Source organism: Falco punctatus (assembly GCF_963210335.1).
Source record: "Falco punctatus genome assembly, chromosome: 5".
Lineage (NCBI taxonomy): Eukaryota > Metazoa > Chordata > Aves > Falconiformes > Falconidae > Falco > Falco punctatus.
The window spans coordinates 72488215-72513774 of NC_137584.1; the positions used below are offsets into that span (position 1 = coordinate 72488215).

The window sequence follows — 25560 nt, forward strand, 5'->3', positions numbered from 1 at the left end:
CTGCAAGGTGTTGAGACAACACAGAAACAAGGGATCATAAATGTGGCCAAGAAAGAATGAGGAGGCATATGGACAGGCTGCTTCAGGCTGGCCAGAGAAAACTGCAGCCCCAGAGGCCATAAAGGCAGTCCTGAAGATTACCAGCTGAGACTGCATCTAAACCTTGTTCCTTTGCAGCTGCTTTGCCCATTTATGAGCCCTGAACAGTAATGAAATGGCAAACTGGACTCCCTAAAATGGCAACTGGGATCCTTGGAAAACTAATCACCCCACACATGATCCTCTGCAGCTGTTCTGCCACCTAATCCTTTCAGTGGCTACTCTGGTCCTTCCATTCAGTTGATGCAGAACAAACTTTAACCTCCTGACCTAAAAACATGGGCTGTGAATTAAAAAAACCTGTAAGCTCACAAACGTGAAGCTGACAAACTGACTCTGCTGCTATCTTGGAAAAGACGACATGGGAAAAACCAGAGCAGGCTGGGGAGGGATTTAAAATGCAACACGCATGGCTTGGAATCAGTTAGAAGTATTGACTGTCAGTATGAAATATGTGCTGGTGATAAAGCAAGCACTTTAGACACTCTCTCAGACTCTTCTTCATTACTAAGACTTTATTCCTCATCAACTCAATAGAGCCTGAGGTTGTAACACATTGTTATTAGAGCCGTAAAAAAAAAAAAAAAAAAAAGGCAAAGTAAAAACCCAATCCGTGGTTTTACCAAGAGAGACTTCAGTGTTGTATTTAAGAGCAATAAGCAACCCTGGGGAGAAAGGCTGCTGATTTCCATAGCTCCCAAAAAGAAGTTTGGGAGGAGGAGAAACAGGTTAGTTGCTGGGCTTTCCAGCCAACTCATCCCTATCATTCCCAAGCACTATGTTAATTCTTTAAACTGATGGAGCCTCACACAGAGAACTCTTGTTGACATTGTAACACAACCTTGCTGACTGACAGACCTAATTACACACACACACAAAACAGAGGCAGGAAGAGCTCCCAGGAAATCAGAAGCTCAATAATTACCAGAGCTTCTTCCCAAATGCCAATCTGACGGACTTCTTGGGCACGACAGATTTGCAGGCTGCAGTTCCTTCTCCCACAGCACAGGGCTGTGAGACTAAACTGCTGTTTGAGCATGCTGTCACATCTTATTTCAAATCTCCGGCTATGCTCCCAGCTTTCCGCAGCTCCACAAGTAGGCACTCTCTGTGCCAGTAAAGTTACAGGAACACCTGAGTCTCTCCCTCATTTTGCATTTCCAGTAGAAGAGCCAGGCTGGTCTGATCTGTGGATGCTGATGGAGTCACTACTCCGCAAATGTTCAGTCACTGAAGTCTTCCGCAAATACCTGAGCACACCTATTCCTCCCTGCTTGCATCTCCTTTTGTTCACCTCTATAATAAATTAAGAGAAATATTGTTCCTTTCTCAGCATATTTGTGAACAGAGCCTGGAAATTTTAAACTTATACACCTCCAGAGCTTAGCATAGCAACAAATAACAATTAGGTAGAGTATGGTGGCACAGACTGCACTGAACCTTCTAGGAAGAAAATCCACAGGGGTCCTGCATCTGCTGAATTAGCTCCCAACTCTGTCTGTATGCACCCATACTTGTCCTGACTCTCTTTCCTCATCAAATTACGGGTCTGCAGTGTTAGCACTGCTATATTGCCTCCACAGACTTTCTGCTGTGCTGGTCCTCTCCACAGGGGGTGAAGCACCGTACGCACCTCTGTCACGCAGGGTCCCTCCTGATGAACGGTGAAGGGTGTCAGGGAATGCGTGTTAGCGGCTCCTGTGCTTTATCTGTCCAGTCTCGAACACACAGTTTCTATTGCCAAGTCTCTTTCACCAGCACTAAAAATGAAATCAAAGAGAAAAAAAAAAAAAGAAAAACAAAACCCAACTTTTTTTTTAAAAGGAGAAGCAAAAAATTCTGCTACACAAAGAAAATACAGCATATTTCCCCCCCTTTAGAACAGGTGAAATAGAAAAGAAGCAAACATAAAACAGCCCTTCAGCAATGATAACTTTCTACTTCCTAATGCTCTCAAAGGAAAGGATTACACCCCAAACCTCCAATTGCTTCGGGAACAGGAGCAGTTGAACAAGGAGAATCAATCTATTAGGTGTGTGCTTTAAGGTACGTTTGAGAGCAGATCTTTAAAAGGAGCAGACGGAAAATTCACTCTGAAATTCTTCACATGCTACAGCCTTAGGGATCATCACGAGGGATTTGTACCATCTCGAGAGCTCACAGGTACAGAGAAATTCTCCTAGGCTAAGATCAACGCTGCTACACACACAACCAGTAAAAAGTCTTGTAATCTGTAAATTCAGGGGATAAACTGCATCCCTGGCTTTAGGAAGCTTTTATCTAAACCAAGGAACATTCATCACATCCGCAGCTCCATGTGAAGCCAAACCTGCTTCCAGCCATGCTCCCCATCTGCAACTGGCCATGCACAAGGTTAAGGGGTTGCAGAAAAACACTCCAAGAGAGCCCCTCCATGTGCTTGCTCCAGCAAAGTCAGAAAACTACGTGTGCTGAAGAAGGCAGCAGCTGGCTGGTATTTGGGGAAATACCATGTACATTCACCCTGTTCTTCTACTTTTTCCCTGTGCTGCCTTTGTGTGCTCTATTGGAAATGGGTCCCAGACAACATGGACGCTGGCTTTGCACCATGTTTGCTACCTTCTCTCCAGTCAGGTGTTCTCCTGCCCTGACAGCATAGGACCACTGTTCCCAGTACAGCATCACTTCATCTTACAGTCTTCAGAAATGCATCTCCTGCGATTCAGAAATCCTTGCAGGGAGGAGAAAGTGCAAATTGCCCCAACACCTCAATTGGATGGGGAATAGAGCTGGGGGAAAAAATGCAGCCAAATAAAAAAAGCAGGACCTTACAAGAGCTTTTCTAACTTTCTCTCCTTTGCAGACCTTCCACCAGCCTTAACTGTGAGAGCAGAGAGCGATCAGAGAGGTATTTGAGGTAGTTTAGAAGTGGTACTTGAAAATAAATCCTTTGAGACCTGCTTTTCACCCCATGTTTGTAGGGGCTAAAGGGCGCTCACCCCCACAACCACGGCATGTCTTACCAAGGGCACTCCAGCATGCAACACCTCAGGGCCCCAGCCCTTGACCCGTGCTCTCACCCTGCAGCCGCTCAGTGCCAGGGTCTGCAGGCTCTCTGGGCACGAAACGGATAGGTAAGTCTGCCGCAGCTGCCAAGAGTCGTTATCAGTATGAACTCTTTGCTGCTGGTTGCAGAGCCCCAGCAGGCAAGTTCAAGATTAGACCTTTCTCAGACGCAGTTGCCCTTTCTTTCATGGCAAAAAAAACCCCAGAAGCAGCATCATCAGCTCATAAACCTCAACAGGTGGGACCCCAAGATGCTCATCTCTGTACTTCTGCTGGTGCTTTTGAAAACTTATGACAGGTGAAGAGGGAATTGATACCCAAAAGAGATGTACAGTTAACCATCCCAGGTGTGGAGGTAAAATGGAGTGCTGCTCCCTCAAGGATGAAAGTCGAGTTGCCTCATCATCACAGAAAGAAAAGAAGGAAAATCAGGGTTAAGAATTGGGAGAAGTGCACTGGACATCCAGGCTAGGAGCAGGAAAAAAAAAGAGGACTGGAAGGGTTGGGAGTGGGGGGTTCCTCCTGCCGACTACCTGCAAACCCAAATCTGTCTGCAGCGGCAGCAACCAGACCTTCCAGGGCTCCATCACTGGCAGAATGAAAAAGCATGCGGAGGTGAGGAGTGCCATCAAACTGCAGCTCAGACCACCACCTGCTTAGCCAAAGCTGGCCCTTGTGATAGCAGGCCACAAGATACTCAAAACTCAGCTGGACAATGCACAGGTTCAGAGACCTCCAGAGGTCCCTCTCAAATCATAGACTCACAGAATGGTTTGGGTGGGAAGGGACCTTAAAGACCATCCAGTTCCCACCCCCCCACCACAGGCAGGGCCCCCTCCCCCCAGCCCAGGCTGCTCCCAGCCCCTTCCAGCCTGGCCTTGAGCACTGCCAGGGATGGGGCACCCACAACTGCAACCAAATGATTGTACGATTCTGTGTCTGGGCTCTCAGGTGGCAATAACTTAGAAATGTGAGCAGACACCTGGAGTCAGAGTGTCCTGGGTCTGCCCCCAGCTCTAACATTGCCTTTCTCCAGCACCCAGGGGAAAACATGCAACCTCCATGCCTCATTATCCCTCTTTACATAGCAAAGGTGAACTCAAACTGCTTCAAGGCAGACAAGTGAAGAACCAACAGTCTGGCTTACAGCTTTTTGTTCCCTACTGGGGACACAGGGACAAGAGCATGCTCCAGGAAATGCTCAGTACTGTGGCAAGCAGAAGGTACAGAAATCTTTCCCCTAAGTGCTTCCAGGTATCTGCCTGCTTTGCCCTCTGTGAATGGCAGCTGCTGAAGGTCTGTCATGCTCCTCAGCTGAGGTTAACCAAGTGGTTCATGAACATGCATTTATTCTGATGAGATCCTAAAAGACAGTAAAACTGCAACCAGTTTTCAGAGAGCACGTAACGGAGGTATGGAGAAACAACTTGCCCAAGGTGACCCTAGAAGTGGTGCCAGCTTAGGATTCATTCCATATCTAATTGTCCTGTCTGCAACATCATCCATCTTCCCAGCCTCCCTTTTCCAGCAGTGTCCTTCTCCAGTGCTTTTCTGTTTTCTGCATAATGCATTGCAAAATCTACTTTACATATAGAGCTTTTAGGTCTTAAGTTTCTTATTTAGGGTTGTTTTCTGGTAATAAACCAGCCACATTGTTTTATTTATTTTTCCAGGCTGCACACAAGCACTTCTCTGCACAAAGAAATACCCAGCTTATAAGCAAATCCTTTTACATTCTGCGGTACCGAATGGCAGAGCACCCTAGATGCAGAATTCACCCCCCTCCAGATTCTCAGAGGAAGGGACGGCTGGGCAGAGCTTTACAAGAAAGCTGGTAAATCCGTACAGCCACACCGTGGCTGATGCTGTACTGCTCACCACGTTCCCATTTACAAAGTGCTAAAGATTTTTTGGGATGCGGGAAGCAAGCCTAGGAAGCAGGTACTTTGCTCCATCATGCGCAGTGGCACAAGCTGCTCAAGGAGCCGGTGTGTGGCTGATCTTTTGTTCACCGCTAAAAAGCAATAAATTAGGTGTGGGAGGAAGAGAAGGCTCTTCCGCTTTTACCTTGAAGCAATTAGTGAACAAGGACTGTCCTGAGGTAAAACCACAGTGAAGAGCCAGGCGCTTCACATTGTACGAGAGAAGCCTGCAGAGGTCAGCTCCAGCCAGGAGGAGAGGGCTGGCTTTCCAAATGTTGACTTTGTGAGACTGCTTGAGTCCTTTGTATTCTTTGTGGTTTTCAGCCCTAGATAGCTCAAACACATTATTTTCCCCAAGGCAAAAATACAAACCTTTCTTACCTCCCTAAAACACCATCTTCACCACTTCCTCATCAGCAAATAGCCACATGGCAGAATTCAGGCTCCTGCTCCCTGACAGATGCTTCAGGTCCTAATTAAGTGCAAATTTAAAGCTTCCTTTGTCCTGGACATGTTATAAGAAAAAAGAAATATTGCCCGAACAGCACTGAAACACAATGCTAACAGCATATCACTTAGCAGGGTGGGTCACTATGGAAAATAACCTGTCTCTATGGGTTTTCTGGAAAGTGTGTCCATTTCCCGCATGCAGCAAATCAGCCAGTTCTGAAGACTGAGCATCTCCACCGAGGGGCCTCTAACCAGCATGAAATCATATGGGTGGCTTCTCATGGACTTCAGCAGGCAAGGGGGCAGGTCAGCAGTCAGTCCTCATGACCCAAGCACGCCAGGAAGTTTACATCCATGGAAGGCATACAGAAACAGGGGAACCCTGGCTGCTACATCTGAGCAAGATGCAGTGACATCAAATTTGTCAGTGCTACATGGCCAAATTAACCCAGCTAACCAACTCCAAATGTGCATTCCCTCCCTGTAATAGCTCTTTCACCCACTCCCTGCCTTCCCATTTGTATCTCTGCTGCTGTGTGTCTTAACACCAGCTTTTCCCCTCCTCTCAGAAAAGCCTTTGATGCATGGGGCGGGCAGCTGTGTACAGTCTCATTAGTAAGCTGATGGTCTTCTGCACTTTTTGGAGAACGCTTCATCACCACCTAAGTGGAGGCCGCTCCATTTCAGACAGCCCAATTGATCATGCCAAATAACTAAATTACCTGACACACCATAATCACCCATATTTATACAGCAGGTAGATTCTTATCCAACACAGTTCATTACAATGCAAGCTAGAAAGTCAGATGCACAAACACAACTATTGCCAGGACTCTATTAATTTGGCTTTGCTTCAAATGGGGTCCTATGGGCAAAAATCCCTCTCTCATTACTGGACACCCAAGTCACACGGTCTCCAGTAGGTGAGGGACATTAAATACCTTTATACTGCACTCACAGGCATGCAACACAACAGGAACCCAGTGGCTCAACTAATCTGGATCAGTTTTAGGAGAGGGGTGTCACCATACCACACACCATCATGCCACCACCTCTGCTGAGCTTGTGTCAAAGCTATCCCTCTAACTATAACAGCATCCTAACCCCACTACCACCGTTATAGCACTAGCTGGTAGCACTTGTGCATGGGTAGGCTCTGGAACACGTACACTCATGTAGATCTGGCCACATACAAGAGTGGAAATGCACTCCGCACAGAGTTTGAAAGGCAGTAACTGCTTCTGAAGAAATGAGACCTCCAATAAAAATCAAGCCCAGACCGGGACGGGCTGGAGAGCAGGCTGCCCTGTCTCCATCTTGGTGGAGAAGCATGGTTAAGCTTAAGGTCAGCCATGGGAAAAAAGTAAATCCAAGGATGTTCTGCCCTTTTTCTAGCCTTCTGAGAAAAGCTGATGATTGCCCTGCCTCTTTTCTCCCCATCACACAAATGCCCCTAGCCTTACTGGCCCTTCTGGACTGCATCATACAGTGTTTTCCTCCTGTTTCTTTTTCTGGACCCCTCAGAAGCTCCTTTCACTCACCAACCCAGCACTGTGCCTCAGCAAGCCTTTTCTAAAGACCTGGCTCAGTGGTGAACCGAGTCATGGTGAATGTGCACGTCTGGCCGTTCTTTTCCCCGTGTGTTTGACCTGCGAGTTCCCCAGGGCATGGCCTATGCTTAAAACAACTCACAAGAGCATCATGCAGGGTATCTACAGATCTTCTTCCTATGCAATGTGCCCATATGCTGGCCAGAAAGCAATACAGCAGGTAGCATCCTTGCTGGAAAAATGCTGCTGGCGTAAGTGCCATGCCAGATAAAGTCCACACCTGAAGCCAAGAGGCACCACTGGTGCAGACCTTTCAGGTAAGATCTCTGCCAGCTAAAGCAATGTTATGATGGCTGAAATAAAGAAATAAAAACTAATTACCATAGCTGTGCAAAGCAAAGAGGAACCTGGCCAGGTGACTTAAGCTGGCCTAACAGACCAGATGTTTGCAGTCCGGTTAATGAAAGTCTGTGCAGGACACCTGCACTACACAGGTTAGGATGTGCAGATGTGAAAGCAGTCAAATAAGGCACTTCAAAATACACAGAGAGAGAAACACAGTGCCTGAGGTTTGTGGGTGTGCTTAACGAAGTTATTAGCCAGCAGAGGAGTGTATGATAGAAGATAAGCACCAGCAGAATGCATGATAATTAAATTTCTACAAAGCAAAGTGGCTGCTTCGATTTGAAATGCTGGATAATTTGACACATGCTGTGTGCTGTTTCGTCACTGGTCCCCAGTGCTTCGCTTGCAAGATAGCATAAAGAAATATAAATGACAAACCTAGTCTCAAGCCACGTGGCTGGTGAAGCCTAACAACACTCAGTCCCTGGAAGAAGCAGGATAGGAGACAGCGAACTCCACACAGCATGCATGTCCAGCATAGAGATTGCTCCTATCATAATGGGTTGGTAGAAAAACGTATAGAAAACACTGCAGAACAGATGCAATAATAACAGACCAGTTAGGAAGGGCAAAGTTACACTATTCTGTTTAATGAAGGCCTAAGACAGAGCTCTGGGAAAGAAGGATCAAGGGAACTTGGCCAGAGCTGGAGGTGAAGGAAGGAATTAACTTTTCACCTGCATAAGGTAGATTCAATCACTGAGCAAGATTAGACGGGTTTTGGAAAGCCATGGGTTAGAAATGTTAAGCTAAGGGTTAGCTTGAGCCTGCCTAGAAATAAATTCATCAACTAAATATACCCACTCACCAAATTTTTAATAATGCAGGTTTATATTAGCCATCAGGCAACCAAAGGAGGCCTCTGCATCCCTCCACCTTCAAGCCTGTACCTGTGCAGAGGGTCCCAATGGGGGTGCTCCCTCCCAAAGCGTCACTGCTGCAGCTGGGGTGAGGTACAGCTCAGACTGACTGGTTCCCTTTTCAGGGTTTCTTAATAACTGAAGCTTCACAGGAGAAAACCCACCAAAACCATTAATAGCAAAACTCCCTAGTTTTATGAAATTCTTCTCATATACATACTTTACATATTATTTATTTTTATTTGGACTTTGTGAGTTCCCAGCTCATACCCAGCGCTCAGCAGGCACCAGCAGCTCTCCATACTCTGGGAAGCACAAGTGGGATCCCATATGCTGAAAAAAAATATTTTTTTTTGCACTTTCATGTGTTACACAGCATGTACCACTGCTTCACACCTCTGCGATGGCCACTTTGTGAAATGCTTTAGGATCTTTCAAAGTAAAAGGTGATTCTGCTAACTCTCAGGGCTGGGAATTCAGGGATATTAGGAAGAGCATGGCAGGACTGTTCAAGGGCTTGAAACTTAATGAGCAAACACAGCACTTCTTTTGACCTCAAAAGTTACTTTTTAGGATAAAAAAGAGCAGGTCTTAAAATAAAGAAAGCACGATGAAATGTTTCAACCAATGGCACTGCCGCATGGAGCCTGTTCCTCAGCATCCTGGAGCAGATGTGCTGCACTCAAAATGTCTTTGTCTATTAAAACTGTGTCAGCTTCAGAGACTCCAAAACTCCCTGTGGCATAAACAGAATTTCTAATGAACAGCTGCAGGATACAGGAGTAACCACGCAAAGTGCAGCTGCTGAGATAATTTTCTTTGCCCCTCTCTCACCAAATTTCTTCTGCTGCCTGAATCCTACTTGCCCCTATTTGGGCTTCTCTTGTTCTCCCTCTCCGACAACCCCACTGCCTCATGGTGTCTTCTGCAACCTCCACAGATGAGCGCTTGTCAGCCCATCAGTTCAGTCTATCCACATCCTTCTTCATGCTTCCCTGTGACCCACCTCCATCCTCCTCCTTCGCAGTGAGTCAGCTAACGACCAGCGGTTTGAGGGCAGAGACCCAGCACTGGTTTCCTCTATTGACATTTATTACTTCCGAAGCTTGTAAGCATCGCTCATCTCCTTAGACCGCATCTTGCCATGCCTGCACATCTCCTGGTCCAAGAGAGGCGCACTCCCATGCAAGCCCTTGAGGACTCTTGCACCTCTCCAGTCCCTGCAAGAGCTTTGCTGCTGCTTTGCCTGCTCACACTGAGAAAATGCAAAAGGGAGAAATATAGGAAAAAACCATTATCACACCAAACCCTGTAATTCCACAGAACATGAGCAATCCTCAGGGAAGGATTCAGCCTGAGTAAATTGAAAACCACTAATAGATCTTTTAGCTTCAATGCTGCCTTCCAGGCCAAGGCACCAAAGCATGACTCCTTGTGTGAGCTGGGTTTTTTTATTTATTATTATTATTGTTATTATTTTTTAAATCCTCTGGTTTTGAAACCAAAAATGTGTCAAGCACACAGCCTGGTCCAAAGGCACTTCCCAGCTGCTCTCCTGAACCTAATGGTGTCCTGCTAGCTAGCTGGAGAAACAGCTGGAATGGTTATTATTTTAGTCAGGCACTTGTAACGGCCCCTGCATTGCTCTGCACTGTACTTAGAGAAAAATACTGTTTTCTCAGTGTAGCCCCAACAAGCACTTCTGGGAACACCAGCACAAATGAAGCCTGAATTCTTACTGTTCGATGCCTTCAATCTTTCATGGGGTTCTCCAGTACCCCATAAAGAGCCTCGGTTTCCTATTTCCAGGATATTTACAGGGAGTTAATGCTTTGGTGAGCTCTATCTCTCTAATTTGAGTGAAAACAGTTGATGGGTTCAACAGTTATTGGAAGACTAACAGATAAGACCAGACGCCAAAGTCCCATTTTATTAGAACACTCTGACAACATTAATGAACATCTAATGCTAAGCAAAAGTGTCTTTTTAAAGAAATCCTTATTAACTGGTATCGAACATGCAGGCCAGCTAAATACCTTGTGGCTTTGAGACAATCTGATGTAATCATATAATGTCCAAATGCTTTAGCTATTCATCCACTGCAATGAGTGGTGAGACTGGTGCTAACACTGAGCAGCTTAAACCAGCCAAGTTTTTCCAAAGTTAATGGCTTAACAGCCTCCCTGGATGGCAGCAGGATGTGCAGGACAGATCTTACTCATAGCTGACAGGGCTTCGAACAGTTAAGATCACTAATGCACTTCCGTGGCCAAGAGGAAAAATTCCCAGAGAAACCATGTGCCAGGGATATTGTGGATATGCGTTGCACTTCAGAGATTGCCCAAGTAATCCTCACCAGCACAGTGCCACTTGCCTGTTCACAACAGAAGGTGAAGAGAATCCAAATGTTAGCAGAGGGGGTACATTTGGGAAAGCTGAACCTACTTTGGTGAGAACGAGCCAGGCTTAAAAATACTCCAGGCAGAAATCTCCAACATGCAACAGCTATTTTTGCTGGTTAAGTGGCGCCAAATGCCCTTGGAGCAGCTTAAAAATAGGCAGTGGGACACACTGCCAGCACGACGCTTTTGCAGTTGAAACAATCGCTTCCAACACAAGCTGCTGTCTCCCAGCCATCATCCCAAAGATCAGACCATTTCCAACTCATGCCAGCTTCAGAGACCATTTGCAGAATAGATGCTGAGAGGTCCTAATGGACAAGGAAGCCACAAACGTCTCTTCCAGCCATTTGTATCAGTTATTACAGACAGAAGAGTAAGGCCTAGCATCTCTCATGCTGTGCCATCTCACTCTCATCTCAGTGACTTGAGCCATAAATGGCTCAGATCACACAAAAATATTGCAAGGGACAGCACAGCTAATTCCCTTTTCAGCTTAATAGCATAATAGGTTGGCTAGCGTGTGGGTTAACTATTGCCATCCACTTGACAAAAGCTGCTGGTGTCCAGAGTAAATACCTGGTGCTGAGCCAAGCAAAGGGGAGATGCTCCCAGAGCCTGGGAAAGCTGCTGGTGAACACATGTTTTGAAGGGCTCAGCGACACAGCCACCAACTCCACTGCGAACGTGCCATGCAGACAGACATGAAGGCATCGGCCTGGAACAAAGTCATTAAGATAGCCACAAAATTCACAACTCAATTTGACCACTGTACAGAATCCAATAAAAATAATAAAAAAGCACTAGGATGGCTATATTAGATCAAACCAATGATCCATCCACTTCAACCCCTCACTCTCTCACTCCTGAGTGCTCATTTCCAGCTGCTTTAGTGCAAAATACTCATAAATCACAGTCACAGAACAGCTTATTCAGAACAATTTCCCCCTAACCACTAGCAAATAGGAGTTGCATGAGTCCTTGAAGAACAGAAGCTTTCCACCACGATACTTCTTTAAAGCGATCAATCACATATAATCTTAACTGCACAAAGTCTGAACTGTTAAAAAAACACACACACACACACACACACACACAAAAACACGAGAGAAAAGAAAAGGAAAACCACATCAAGAACTTGGTTTCATAGCTTCTTGCAGCAGTGAGTTCCACAGCTGAGCTCCGCAAATTATTTCCTTTCACCACCTTCAAATACAAACCCTCCTAATTCAGTCTGTGCCCTCTTTTATAGCATCACGCACCTCTACAGTGATGGGATATGACAGGACTCTCACCCAACTCACTACAGACCCAGAGGAACAGTAAGAAAGCCACCAGCAGAAGAACTGCCACCTTACCTTCTTCTCTAAGCTGTCTGATATTCCACCACATGCTCCTCTCTGAACTAGGCAGTATTAATTTTTTCAATCCTTGCGACCATCAGCATTGGCAGAGAAGCAGAAATAAATTATCCTACTGCCAAGGGATAATTTCAGCATAAGTTTACACTTCTGCTATTGTCTCATCCTTCCTGATGCACATCCTGGTTCTCCAGTACACTCCTTTTGTGGAGTAGCCCTCCCTCTCTTTTATCAACATCCTCTCTAACATTTATGTTCTGTTTCTGTTCCAGTCATTTCCCAAATCTGTGCCGAGTTTCCTTTTTTTTTTAAATTGTTCTCAATATGTCACTCTATATTATTCAACAGCAGATTTATTTAAACGTGTCAATGCTGTTGCTTAGCAGATCTGACTGTGCTTTGCAATTTAAGCCTGCTTCATTGAAGGCATTTTACCTTTCCCAGTGCTCCCCAGCACATCTGGATCATCAGGAAGTTTGAGGAAAATAAAAACAAGTCCGACTCAAAAGGCAGTCCACTGGCCTGCCTAGGAAAGCTTCCCTAAAGGTCCTTAAAAAAACAACCCACCACCAAAAAACACCCTAAAAGCCCACCCTGTCTTTCTTCTCAGTTAGGAAGCAGTATCAGGTGCTATTTGTCTTCCATTTTCTACCTTGTACCCACGAGCTTCAATAGGAACCCATGAAGTAAATGATCATCAAGAGCTTCGAAAAAAGTCCTAATGTGGAGCTAATATCAGCTTTCCCCAAGCAGCAAGCTAATTTTAGGTAATGGCCTTCAACCGCTCTATAAAAGGCATGGAACACCCAGGTGAGACCATGTTCTGACCTTTGAAATTAGGCTGGGCTCTTTGCCGAGGGAGAGAATCGACTAAATCACACACACAATGTTTTCTGCTTGGGCTTTTCAAGATCTCCAACCAGCAGCGGTGTAGGTTTAGTCACTGCCCCCACGGACTCTGACTCGCACATTCACAGCTGAGTGACTGGAGCACCGAATGGCTCCGGACAGCATCAGCAAAGCTCCGCAGACAGATTCAGCGAGAGGCAGAAGCCATCCCAAAATGCTGATGAAAAAAACTAAGCAAAACCAAAACAACGTCACCCTTCTGCAATCCACTGAAGCAAAACAAACACAAGCAAATTGCTGAAGAGCACACCGAAACCTGCTGTGCGGCCACTAACCGATGCCAAGCCTACTGCACATTCATCCAGAGCTCAAACCGTAACATTGTCTCCATGGGCTTGTCTCCACTTGAGGTGCACATCACATGTTGCCCCTAAACTGACCTCATCTTCTGTCCCAAAATCTCCAGCTCGATCATCACCCTGCGCCCCTCCAAGCCAGGCTGGTTTACAGGGAATTAACTGCCAGGAACTGATGATCCTGCAATTTGCTATAAACTATTGATGCTATAAACTGATGATCAAGACAACCTCCAGCAGGTGCTACTTCCAGATTCGGACTGCAGATCACACCCAAGAAACCAGGCTCACAACCTTGGGAACTGGTATCACCACCTGAGACAGCCCAACCAAAGACAAAACTTCCAGCAGAGCCTGGCAGAACAGCTGCTGATGGGTTTCCAAAAATAATCCAGTTCCCTTTCTGCAGTGCCTGATGTCCGTTTACTTACAGCCACCTAAAAATAGCCCTTCCCATTTGGATTAATGAAGAGAGCTGACAGAAGTGAAAGATGCTCATCACTCCACACACACACACAAGACTAAAGGAGATAAAATACTTCTGAAATGCAGCATAGGGAACAATCCCACACTGGCCTCAAGAGAGCCAGCTGGATGGGCCTAATGATTCTTCTCCAACAACAGCTGTGATTGAGTTTATTTCCATTTTGTGTGATTAAAAAAAAAAAAAAAAGACAGATAAAAGGGAGAACAAAAAGTCCAAGATTTTAAAAGGAACTAAAAATAAAATACTTGGTATTCACTTGGCACCCTACCTTGACAGCATTTTACACATGATCGCCAAGCAGTCCTCCATAAACCAAAAGGAACATGCAAGTAATTTATAGGCAGGGAAACCAAGGCACAGAAATGTTAAAAATTCAACTCAATCCTCAATAAAATCAACAGCAGGAGTAGGTTAAAAGGGCAGGCATCCCTGACACACCTTCCTATACTCATGCTACAAGATCCCTATCCCTATTCATTCTTCATGGAGCCAACATTAATTGTTTCCATTGCCTGGCAAGTGTAAATGGATGCCGAAGACTTCAGTGGCTCCTCACAAGGAGTTACAGTCCATTTAGCTGATAAAAGTTAACCAGTTTTCCGAGCCTGTTCACACCTCACAGGGAAAACGCACTTTTTCAAAATTCAAACATACAAGTTTAGCAGCAGGATGCCCGAAATTAATCCCTTTATTTAAACACTAACAACTTTTAAGTGTCTCTAAGCAACTGTAAAGGCTTTATTAGCTAAAGCAATGAAAGCCCGCAAGCAGCCAAGTCAAGACAAAGCCAAGGTTATCCGCATTAAGTTTCCAAGAATTAACTTTGACAACAACTTTGCTTTTCAGAGTATTTGTACCTCAGAGGTAGGAATAAAGAGGACAGCAATGCAACTGGGAAGGCTGCACTCACCCTGCCCAGCTTCCCACACAGCACCTTGCTGCTGGCAGAAGTCTGGGGCAGCGGTGGATGAAGCAAGCCCCCCCCAGAACCCACTCCCATGGCCACAAAGGGCAAGAAGGGGATTGGGAACAGGACAGATGTACCGTGGGCAAATTATACCTCACTGATCTGACTGCCTTCTGGAACCAAGTGACTGGCTTGGTAGATGAGCATACAGCAGCTGGTGTTGACTAGCTTGACATCAGCAAGGTTTCCGATGTAGTCTCCTATGACTGGATATACAGGGACAAAACAAGTGACTAGAACAGGAGCCCAAAAAGGTGGCAGACCCTCCATCCCAGCGACAGTCAAACCACAAGTGGATGAAGCTCTGAGCAGCCTCACCTACCTTTGCAGTTAGCTTTACTCCAAGCAGGATGTTGGATTAGAGGCTTACAGAGGTCCCTTCCAACCTGATTTGTTCTACAATTCAAAGACATACCAAAGAACATGGAAGTCTTTCCTGGAAACTCCTGAACCAGATGAAGCTGTAGTGTACAATAAAAATAACTCTTCATAAGCTTTTCATTGAACAGATGACCTGGTGACAGGGGGATGCCTCCCTGCACACCATGTTTCCTTCTCTCTAACGTTTACATCTTAACAGAGGAATACATCTGTTCAGTTAAGACATATATACCACTGACATTAAAATTCCAGGTGCTTTAGTGGTGTCATAAGACTTAATACCTGTAGGATGTGACAGAACAGTCATGAGAGCAACACTGTAAGATTAAATGGGTTGGGTTGACATTAGAAGACGTTTTAAGAGACATCCTTTTAAGGATTCCTCTGCTCCCATCTCTGTGCTCAACCACGACATAATCATTTCCTCAAACCCTTTCACGTATCCAACACACAGAGAGAAACACAAGGTGTGCACATCCCAGACTGGATCCCGTCTGGTTGCTTTAAGTAGGAGGAAAGATGAACATATTAAATGCTGTCTTTGAAATCTAGGTGTCACCAGGTTTGGGATATTTTTTTTAGACACGTCTTCTGTTGTTACTGGAAAGTGTAACTACTGAGTTTCACTGAAGTCAAAAGCTCCTCTCAGGTTTGTTTTCCTTTCAGCTTGCTCTAACAGCTGCCTTATCAAAATCCACAGAAGACAAAAAAATCTATGGTTCCTAGCATACACATTTTGAAATGGTTTCAAGTGAAAAGTTTTCACCTTTAGTATGGTCTTGTAAGGCACACAGCTATCTTCCTGACTTTGGTAGTCTTGATCCAGAAGGGAAAAAAACCAAACCCAAAATCACTGTTTTTGCTGACTAGGATTGACCGACTTAGTGAGTATCAGCAACCTTCAAGGACATGGTGGAAATCACAAGTGCTGGATGCAGCTCCCTTAAATCCTCTAACCCTCTGCCTCTCTGCTGTAACGTGCTAGATGCAGTTCCCTTAAATCCTCTAACCTTTGCTTCACCGCTGTAACAGCCATTTAAGCACAGATAAACTCACTTTCAAATTATTTTCGTAAAACTGAAGGTCAGCAAATTATTCGGTAATTAAGACTGTCACATAATTCTCAGCCTGATGCATAACTCAGGCCTACTCCACTGAACACACCAGGAGGCAAGAGGTGTGCGACCTATTTTGAGGTCTGACGTGCCCCATGGAGAGAGGCCTTGATGACAGATTTCGAGCCACATCTTGCAGCAACATGTATTGCAGCCTTTCCAAGCCCTGGCTACCCCACTGCAAGCACCTGAACTCCTCTGCAAACCTTGGCCATGTTTAGTGACAAAGTCTGCTTTTGTGCATCTCTTGGCACTGGCCAACTCCTCCTCCTTCACCAGCTCAGAAGTTGCCTCTTGCCCACGATGGCTTTGCAGGTGAAGAGTGAGCAGTCACACTGTGCAGTCCTCAACAACCCATCCTTGCACCTAATATGCTCCTGACTCTCTTCACAGTCAGCCTGAAGAAACGGACTGATCTTGGCCAAAAAATCTCCACTATAGGGAGGTCATTCTAGTATTACCCAGTGGAGGGCAACCACACATACACAACAGTCAGCATCCTACTATCTGATAGAGAAAACAAATAAATGCACTTTAGTCCCATTTCCAACCATCAGAAGTATTTGTGTATCTTTCCCATTCCACTTTATTTATGCCTATGCCCTTCCTTGTGACACTTAAACAGCAACCCCCAAACAGCAGAGTACATTCACCTGAAATTAGGCAAAAAGAGAACGTAAATTCCTCAGCTCCCCCACTCAGCAGCAGTGTGGCCCTTCTGCCCATACATGAGGAGGACCTGCCAGGCCACACAAGCAAACCATGCAGCAGAAAAGCAACACTTTCCCCCTTGCATTTGAGCATGTAGCTACGTGGATAAGACCACGGGAAGAGTTTCACCACTTTTTGTTTGTTTGTTTTTTATTTTCAGATATGAGGCCTGAGCTGTAAGGAGCTATTGAAATTATGTACTAAGAGAGAACAGCAGCTGTGATCTAGCAGGAACAGATCAGCACCTGGCAAGCCTTCAGCAAACAAGATTCTTACTCAGCCAAGTAATATGTACAAGATATAAAGGTGAAGGCAGGTGAAGGATGTATGGGTCCTACACCACACAGATAAGCCATGGTGCTTCTAATTTACAGAAGGCAGCAGTGCATCCCCTTTGGGCAGCAGTTTCTTTCATGCTATCCAGAGACAAAAAGCTAAAGCAAGCTACTATCTTCAGAGGCTTGACAAAAAAGCAAGTCAAATCAAATACTGCTTTAACAAGAGGTAATCCAATAGGTTCAGCCGAGCAATTGTTTGAACAGTCACTGTGTTTTGGTACAAACACAGGCTGAACATCAATAATTCTGAAGTCCAGCCTAAGTAGATCTTAAACAACTAGGAAACAAAACACTCCTTTTTCCTTCACCACTCCAGCAAGCTCAGGCACCTTTCCACAGTCCACCCAAGCAAAGTGTGTCCATGCCCCAGCCAAACCACAGAGTGAGCAGAGCAGCACTGCTCTGCGTGCCACTGAGCTAACTTCATCAGCTGAACCGATAACCCCCCCTCAACTTGTCAAGACAAGTTGGTCGCTGTACATGCCATTGACCTAAGGAGAATACATCAGTCACAGCTGGTAATTTGGACACTGGAAGCAAGGAAACTGCTTGTGAACTGGCTATTAATAGCAAAGGGACTGGGGATATTTTCTCCCTCTCATGCATGCCTGCCTACCCTGCTTGCACAAACCCTTTGAAGCCTGTATCAGCCTGCTCTGATGCTCTCATGGTTGAAAGTGAAGCAGGAGATGGAGGGGAAAGGGTTTGTTCAGGAGCACCCAACAACCCTAACTTTTATGCCTTGGGGCAGGATATCCTGCAAGTAATGCCATTCCTCAGTACTCAGCCAGAAAACCCAGGGAAAGGCAGGTGTTTGTGGGAGAGGCACTGGGTGACTCAGCTCTTCGCCCTCTCCTTCCTCCATCAACGTTTCAACAGCGCAATTCACTGGTGTTACAGGGGTGAGACACAAGGACTGCCTCAGTACATGAAACGGAAAGCCAACAACCCAATTAACTCTGATTTAAGGATACTCATTTCTTCATCACCATTATGCTCTGTTGTAAAAGTCACTTTATGGCCTTGGCTAATCTGGGATGCTGTTGCATCATCACCTGGGAAAATGTTGTTGATAAACAATTACTAAAGGAGAAGAAAAAAGAAAAAAAAAAGAAAGCAGCAAACAGAAGTAAGTGCTTCTCCTCTGGCCTGCAAAGGATCTTTCTGCACTCAAACCGCTTTGGGCTGCAAGAGTTTTAGTTGGCACAGTTTGCCTGTAGGTTGTGCACAGCACCTGAAGCACTGTGCCACAGCACTCCTTCACTGTGTGCCAGTAAAACACTGTGGCTTTTGAGCTGGGGTGGGGGTGGGGGGGTGTGTCAGTATCATTATCACTAGAAAAAGGTGAAAGAGGGGCTCTGTGGTTTTGGTATGGGCTGCCACAGCCCCAAGGCTGTGCCAGTAGATCCATCAGTTCTCTGGCCCCAAGTCCAGCTGGTGTAATCCAGCCTCTTCTGTGCTCTTAAACATCCTCACATTCTTGAACACTGTGGCTACATCTGACCTGCCTTGCGGGTTTGGTTCCTGGTTACGCTGACTTCTGGCCCACAGCCAGGGATCATGCAGGTCAATGGCAGCCAGCCAAGGCCACCACTAGGTGGGATACAACCTGGGAAGTGAGTCCCAGTATCAAGGAGCATCCCCTCGTGTCCCAGTGACCAGGTTCCCAACCCTGAGCTGTACATCTCAGGATGGAGCCTGGCCTTGACAGTCCATGGCTGGGGAAGGACTGGGAATCCCCGTATTATGCCAGTTCACAGCATTCAATAACAAATAAATACCCATGAAACACATGGGAAAGGTTATTACTTCAGCATGTATAAAGGAGACATTGAAGTGACAGGGAACTTCACTTCCCACCTTTTGAGGGGATAATACAAACCAGCAGAGCAGAAGGAAATCCAAAACATCATTTATCAAAGCAGCAACAGAATTTTGTCAAAGGAGAGATTTCACAACAAGGATGCTTTTGGCATGGGTGGAGATTAATGGCAAAACAATGAAGCAATGCGAATGATATACGATTGTTTCTTTGCACAAAGTGCTGAAAAGTTTTCAGAAGCTTTATGAAATTAGAGCTGCTTATGTTTAACAGCTAAAATAAAAAGGTGGGGAGGGAGTGCTTCCCCTGTGCATTTCTCTAGAAGCAGAGCTCATGATCATACTCAATGGGAAACATGCAATCGTTGAGCGCTCTCAGCACCTTCCTTCCCACTGAGCTGCAGGCACAGGGGAAGCTCAGCAATTTCCAGAATTGGGTCCTTGCTTTTGTACCTCTCACCTCTCTCCCTCCCCACGTACTCTCCATCCTCCCTTTGACACCACAGATGGAACGACTCACAATAACATGCCAATTAGGTTATTTGAAGCCTTGCTACTAGCTACTCTAAATGCAGGCGCATGAAGCAGCAGGATTTTGCTGGTGACATTTGGACCACAAATGAAGTCCCCAAGAGTAATAAACAATCAGGTAAAGAAATCTGGAAAGAAATTACCCAGCACACCTTGTCTTCTTGGCCCCCGTGAGATCCATATAAAATGTGTTAATGCATCTGATTATGATCTAAATTACGTGCAGAGGCTCCTGCCAAGCACTCTGTGAAGTTTCTGTATTGTTAAGTTGGAAGCTATTTAAGAATGGTCCAGTCATCATGTTTCAAATTAGATTTGGGAAAAAACATCTTCCTACTTTATTGCTGGCTCGGAAAACAGGTTTGCAGGAGAAGGTCGATTTTTTTTTTTCTTTGCTGAAGAAAGAGCAGAAGTGGTGACAGAACAAAAGAAGAGTCATTCTGTTACCTGTGCTTGTATCGTAACCTGAACCATGTGGATTTACTGTACACAGACATGCCAGAAAGCGACTTCAGTTTCAGCTGGCTTTGTAGATGTGGTTTTTTTCCCAAAAGGGGGTATAAACACCAAGGTGTTCTCATGTACACATTCCATGGACCGTAAAACTTCGAAAGAAAGTGTTTCTGAAAAGGAAGAGTTCAATGAGAATGGTTTGCAGAACATCATGCGAGACTCACCATGCCTGTAACGGCTAGCTGAGCTGTCGCTTACTCTGCCAGCAAATCATTGTGTTGCTTGGAGGCATGCAAGAAGGCTGTTTTTCTTCCCAGAATGCCAAACCAACACTGGGGCTTTTAACAAAAAATAATAGATACGCACCTCCCAGGTATATATTCAATACACAGAAGTTCAGGAAAGCATGCACCATTTTACGTGGCAAGCCTGACCACCTCACCTGTAGTTAAAACACCACCAACCCAACCTGTATTTTATCATCTGCTGGCATCTGACCAAGCCTTCACTGCACTGATCAGCATCTCCTTTCCACTGCATTGCCGGTTTCCTGAGTTAGAAGCAGAGCCAAGGTCACCTTGCTCAGAAAAGATCTTTAAAAGGAGGGTCCCTGTATATTAAAGGCCTTCCATCTATTACCCCTGCCCTTTCAAACACATAGCTGTAGCAACAACTGCATAAATTAGGACTAGGAAGACAGCTAACATATAATAACACTCTTGCATACTTATTTTGCTCCATATGTGCATATAAATACATACATATACATAGATATACATATGTGCCAGACAGCTGTCTGCAGCTCCTCTCAAGGTGCACAGCTCATCTTTAGTATAGGGCTTAATACTTCATCACTATAGCATCCAGCATAACAGGCATTTCAAGGTATTAACCACACCCAGCCCTTTTGGTACGTCAAGATGGTCATTTGATATCCACAGCAACTGTTGGACACATTTAATATCGCTCCACAGGATGACGTTAGAAGTTAAGCATTAGAAATCCACCTTTAAGGCATGCCTTTGTTTGGTGCATGTACTAGAGCCCATGTTCCAGCTTCTACCATGTGCTTCGCTTCCACCTCCAAACAACAAGTCACGCAGCAAGGAAAACAAAACGAGCCATATGTTAGGCCTAAATGCTGAACTGCAATATCCTTGGTCTATCTTTTAGCATTTGTTCTCAAAAACATCAGCTAGGCAACAAGGCGATTTATGCCAATGACCAACACTTCTGCCTGCATTGAAGTTCAGCACAGCCACAGACCGAATTCAGGAGCTAGCAAATGTAAAACTCCGCTCAAGCCAGACCTTGTTATCAGCAGATCTGCAGGAAATTAGGGATCAAAACTACCACTTCTAGCCACCGTGGTAATATAGTGGTTTAAACACCAAAAAATGCTTTAATGTAGGATCACAGGTTGGATCCCAGCCAGCCAACATCACTGCTTTAAAGGGAAATATTTATCTTTTCAAAACACTTACTAGACAACATGCTAGGTGCTTGAAAGTAAAACCTTCACTAAATAACCAGATTTTAACCTGAAATTCTGCATGCTGGTGATTTCTTCTGCTGCAAGCAAGACTGATTCCCTTACACACCACGCTTATTTTCTCTCTTTCTTTTTAAGAAAAATAATAATTTTCTCTTTCAGTTTAACTTTGAGGCAAGATGGAACACCACAGTCTGGCCTCAAAGACATGAGATCTTTTGAACTCTGAGTCCACAGGCTCTCACAGGAGCTGAGCTTGAGGGCTGCTCTGGAACAAATCAAAAAGGATTTCACTTGCACAATGCAGCAAAAAAAAAACCCTACATGTACAGATAGGTATGTGGTTGGGGGTGCGGAGACAGCTAACAAGTTAAAAAAAAAAAAAAAGAAAAAAGAAAACAAAAAGGCAGTGCCATTATAGCTTGATTGCCATGATCCCATAACCTAAACACTATCCTGCATGGCTGGATTTCCTGGAGGAAATCACCAGCACGGTCGTAAAGTCTGCTGGAAGTGGTTCAGCCCAAGTATATATAGAACAGATGCTCCAAACATGACACACAAGGACACAGCGCTCCTGGAGAAATCTTTTGACAGCAAGTCAAAACAGGGGCTTGAACTGGTCACACGTCATTAGAGATGCAGCTGTGATTTTTTCACAATTAGTAGCGTTCAAGGCCAAAAGGGACCCTGACAGCACCTAGCCTGCTTCTCACTGTATCACAGGCCATTACATTTCATCTAAGTTTTCCTAAGAGCAGGAGTTCGATCTGGCAGCCAAATCCCAACTCTAATAACTGTGGTGGTGCCCCATAACAATCTGTGTGCTACCTCCACTCAGAAACTCGGACTGCTAGAGTAGCTTTGCATAGGATACAACTGCCTCTTGCTGCCCTTTCGTCCCTCTGCAAGAAAATCCCACTCCTTGGCAGAGACGGAAGTGACACTGTGCTCCAACTACTTTGCTTCACGCTTGACACCTTGGCTCAAGCCCACATTCACCAGCAGTTTTGACAATACTCCAGTGTTTGACTGAAGGAGCTCAGCACAGGGCACAAAATCTCATCCTCTGGCTTCTTTGCAGGAGTGAGAGCAAAGCTGGAGAAGAAGAAATGCGCTGCCAACAGCAGTGTCTAGCCTCTGCCTGTGGTTTCCACTCAGCCACACACCCCTGCAATAGCTGCCCAATCAGCATCCATAGGCTAATCCTTACACAGTGAACCTACCTTGGTTACAAAGTGTTTCGGGATAAGAATCTGCCCAATGAATGATGCTAAAGAAGAAGAACTTTCAGGTTATGTGCTGAGTTTCAGAGCACAACTCCCCACTGAGCTGTGTGCAGGGATTTGGATCCCGAGGCACCCAGACACTGAGCCAGCCAGCAATGCCGAGGCCATTAGTGACATCATGATTTTAAAAGCCCTGTTGAATTTAAACCGCTGAAATCAGAATAATGTGAAATGCCGCTTCTTTGCCTGCAGTTCTGCCAACTGAATTTGGCTAAAACTTACAGCAAATAATAGATCATTAAATAAAAGAGTTGATGGCCAAAAGAAATACATAATGGGTTTGATTAAGTCTCCATGGATGACACTGTACCGTTGCTGTCCAACTTTTACAAGCTTTCCCCATCTCACCATTACTTTACCTTGACTGTGGGGAGAAGGAAGAGTGTTGCTAGAAGAATGCAGAGATGTTTTGATGGACTGTGTTAAAGTACAGCAAGGGAAGGAGCAATCTAATACCAGGCACGGAGCAGACTGACACTGCGGTGCTCGTTTGTGCTTTACCTTCTGCGTCTTGGCTCAGCTCTGTCCTACATCACACATTGACTCCTTCACTACTTTTCTTCCTTCTCCCAGCATGGATCTCAAGGGTTCTTCTCCTGTTTAATACAAAAACACAAACGATACCACATGGACTTAAGAAACCTTACCTATCGCCTAGAGGCACTATATGCAAGAGAGGCTACCTATTAGCACATCGGCTGAAAACACTCCTTCCAGCCCCTCTCCAAACAGATGAGAAATTCACAACATAGTTGGCCTTAAGACTGCAAGCTCCTCTGGGTTTGATAATCTGGGATACTGGGGAGTATCGGAGGCTGGAGGATATCACCTGAGGAGACAGGCACAGGATTAGCCCTTGGGTGCTATGATGCCTAGAGCAATGAGGCACATCCTCAGCTCCTGCATACTCCTCGGCACAGCAAAGACTCACAAAAGGAGGGCAGGGCATCTGTAGTAAAAAGCAGACTGCCCAAAATACCCCAGGCAAAGTTCTGATGACTTAGACTTCTGGTCCTGCGCCCCTTCCATTGCAGTGACACCAGGAAAATGAACTCTGAGCCTTCCCTACCTCAATTTGATGGATTGTAAGGGCAGTATGCATACCGACAGGGACAGATGGGTACAGAAGGACACAAGAGATGCTTTTGGTTGTCAGCCCTGTCGCTAACTTGCTGAGTTACCTTCACTCCACCAACTCTCTGAGGGTACTTTGCCCTGTAAGAGCCAGTACAATCTACAGCAGCAGAACTGCAGCGGTAAACGATCAGCATGTTTTACAAACATTGCTGCTGATACCTTCCTCTAAATGAGACAACCTGGAGAAGGGATGTTTCAAATCCTTTGTAGCTAAATGAGATGAGATGTGGGTCGCCAGCTTTGCACTCTATCAGCTCAAACCCAGTGAACAGGTGTTCTCAGCTCCCTTCACAGAAAACATTTCCACTACACCTGGCAACTGAGAGCTCTCAAGCCACATGCATGTGACCATTTCCCACAAAATTAAAAAAAAAAAAAAAAAAAAAAAAAAAAAGTCTACTACACTGCTCCATAAGTGCCAAGGTCAAAGGGGACCACTGCAAGCCAGCCAGTCTGACCTGCGGCATGACACACCATGAGCTCCACCCACCAGTTCCAGCCTCAAGCCCAGTAACTCGCAGTCATTTTTCATCCAGCCTTTTCCCTAGCTCAAATCCTCTCTCAGACACACTTCTGCTGCAAACTGTCTGATCTCAGCAGCTAAACATATAGAAAACAAATAAAATAAAATACTTTTTGCTAAACCAAAGTCCAAGGCTTTGGGACTATCATTCAGCAGGCGATGCCTTTGCTGTAGGTGGCATCTCCTTTTGTTTCAGAACAGAAAGCACCACACATCAGCACCATCCACATCCTGCCTTCATCCTCCTACACAGTCTTGGACAGCCACAGCTCTGGCAGCCAGTACAAACTTGAGTGTCCCAAGCTTACCACCCCTACTCTTACTAATGTGTTCCATACTCACAGCCTTTCACACAGTCCCAGCTCCGCCGCTGCTCCCAGCAGAGAGCTGGTGCTGGTACTGGGCTCTGGTGACAAGACTGGCAGCTGCTTACAAAGGCTGCCTCCGTCCTTTTCACTTTGGCTAGCAAAATGCTTCCCAAGTGCCTGTGTCTCTGGGCTCCAAAGAAGGAAGGTTATCATGAACGTAGCTCTTCTCTCTTGGCAGGCTGCAGGACATGGCACATTTCCATCTGCACAAGGCTACAAGGCGTTTGCAGCAACGAGAACTAACAGCCACGACCCCTCCACGCCTCGCTCCTCCCTGCACGGCAAAGCTTCTTCCAAGAGTTCTCTAGAAATCACAACTGAAGATGTTACTCAACAGCCACAGCTGAGGATTCCATTTCAACATGCCCTGCAAAATACACACTTCAACGCTCACCCACATGATGCAAACCCAGCATCTGCACACAACCCTTGCTGGCTGTTTAGTCTGGAAATGTTTATTACAAGCTTTAAATGCATACACTTTACAAAATAAAAATTCACATTGGAAAAAAAGAAATCATTTAACCAAAGTCACAAATTATTCTGGGTCCTCAAGACTCCAGACGCTTGGGGCAAAGGACCCAAGGAATCAGAGCTCCTGGAAATGGGACATGCAAATTCACATCAGCCAAACAAACCACTTTCCTGAGA

The 25560-nt window shown here is 45.4% G+C and overlaps 2 protein-coding genes across 17 annotated transcripts in view; one reads left to right on the forward strand and one right to left on the reverse strand.

Annotated features, from left to right (window-relative positions):
• Positions 1-25560, forward strand: part of INTS9 (integrator complex subunit 9) — a gene marked incomplete at its 3' end in the record, with an annotated part of 183873 nt that overhangs the window by 119605 nt on the left and 38708 nt on the right. The gene's annotated exons all lie outside the window — the stretch shown is intronic.
• The window catches only part of EXTL3 (exostosin like glycosyltransferase 3), a 130948-nt gene that overhangs the window by 36840 nt on the left and 68548 nt on the right, over positions 1-25560 (reverse strand). For 7 of the 16 annotated variants that reach the window (XM_080388404.1, XM_080388415.1, XM_080388403.1 and 4 more), the window contains 2 exons: positions 23383-23477; positions 1733-1859 (listed from right to left, as the gene is read on the reverse strand). The gene's annotated coding sequence lies outside the window, so the exon portion shown is untranslated. Of the gene's footprint in view, positions 1-1732; positions 1860-4406; positions 5410-5447; positions 5572-20094; positions 23197-23382; positions 23478-25560 lie in introns of those variants that run through there. The other 9 variants (XM_080388406.1, XM_080388414.1, XM_080388418.1 and 6 more) reach the window with 5 other exon arrangements.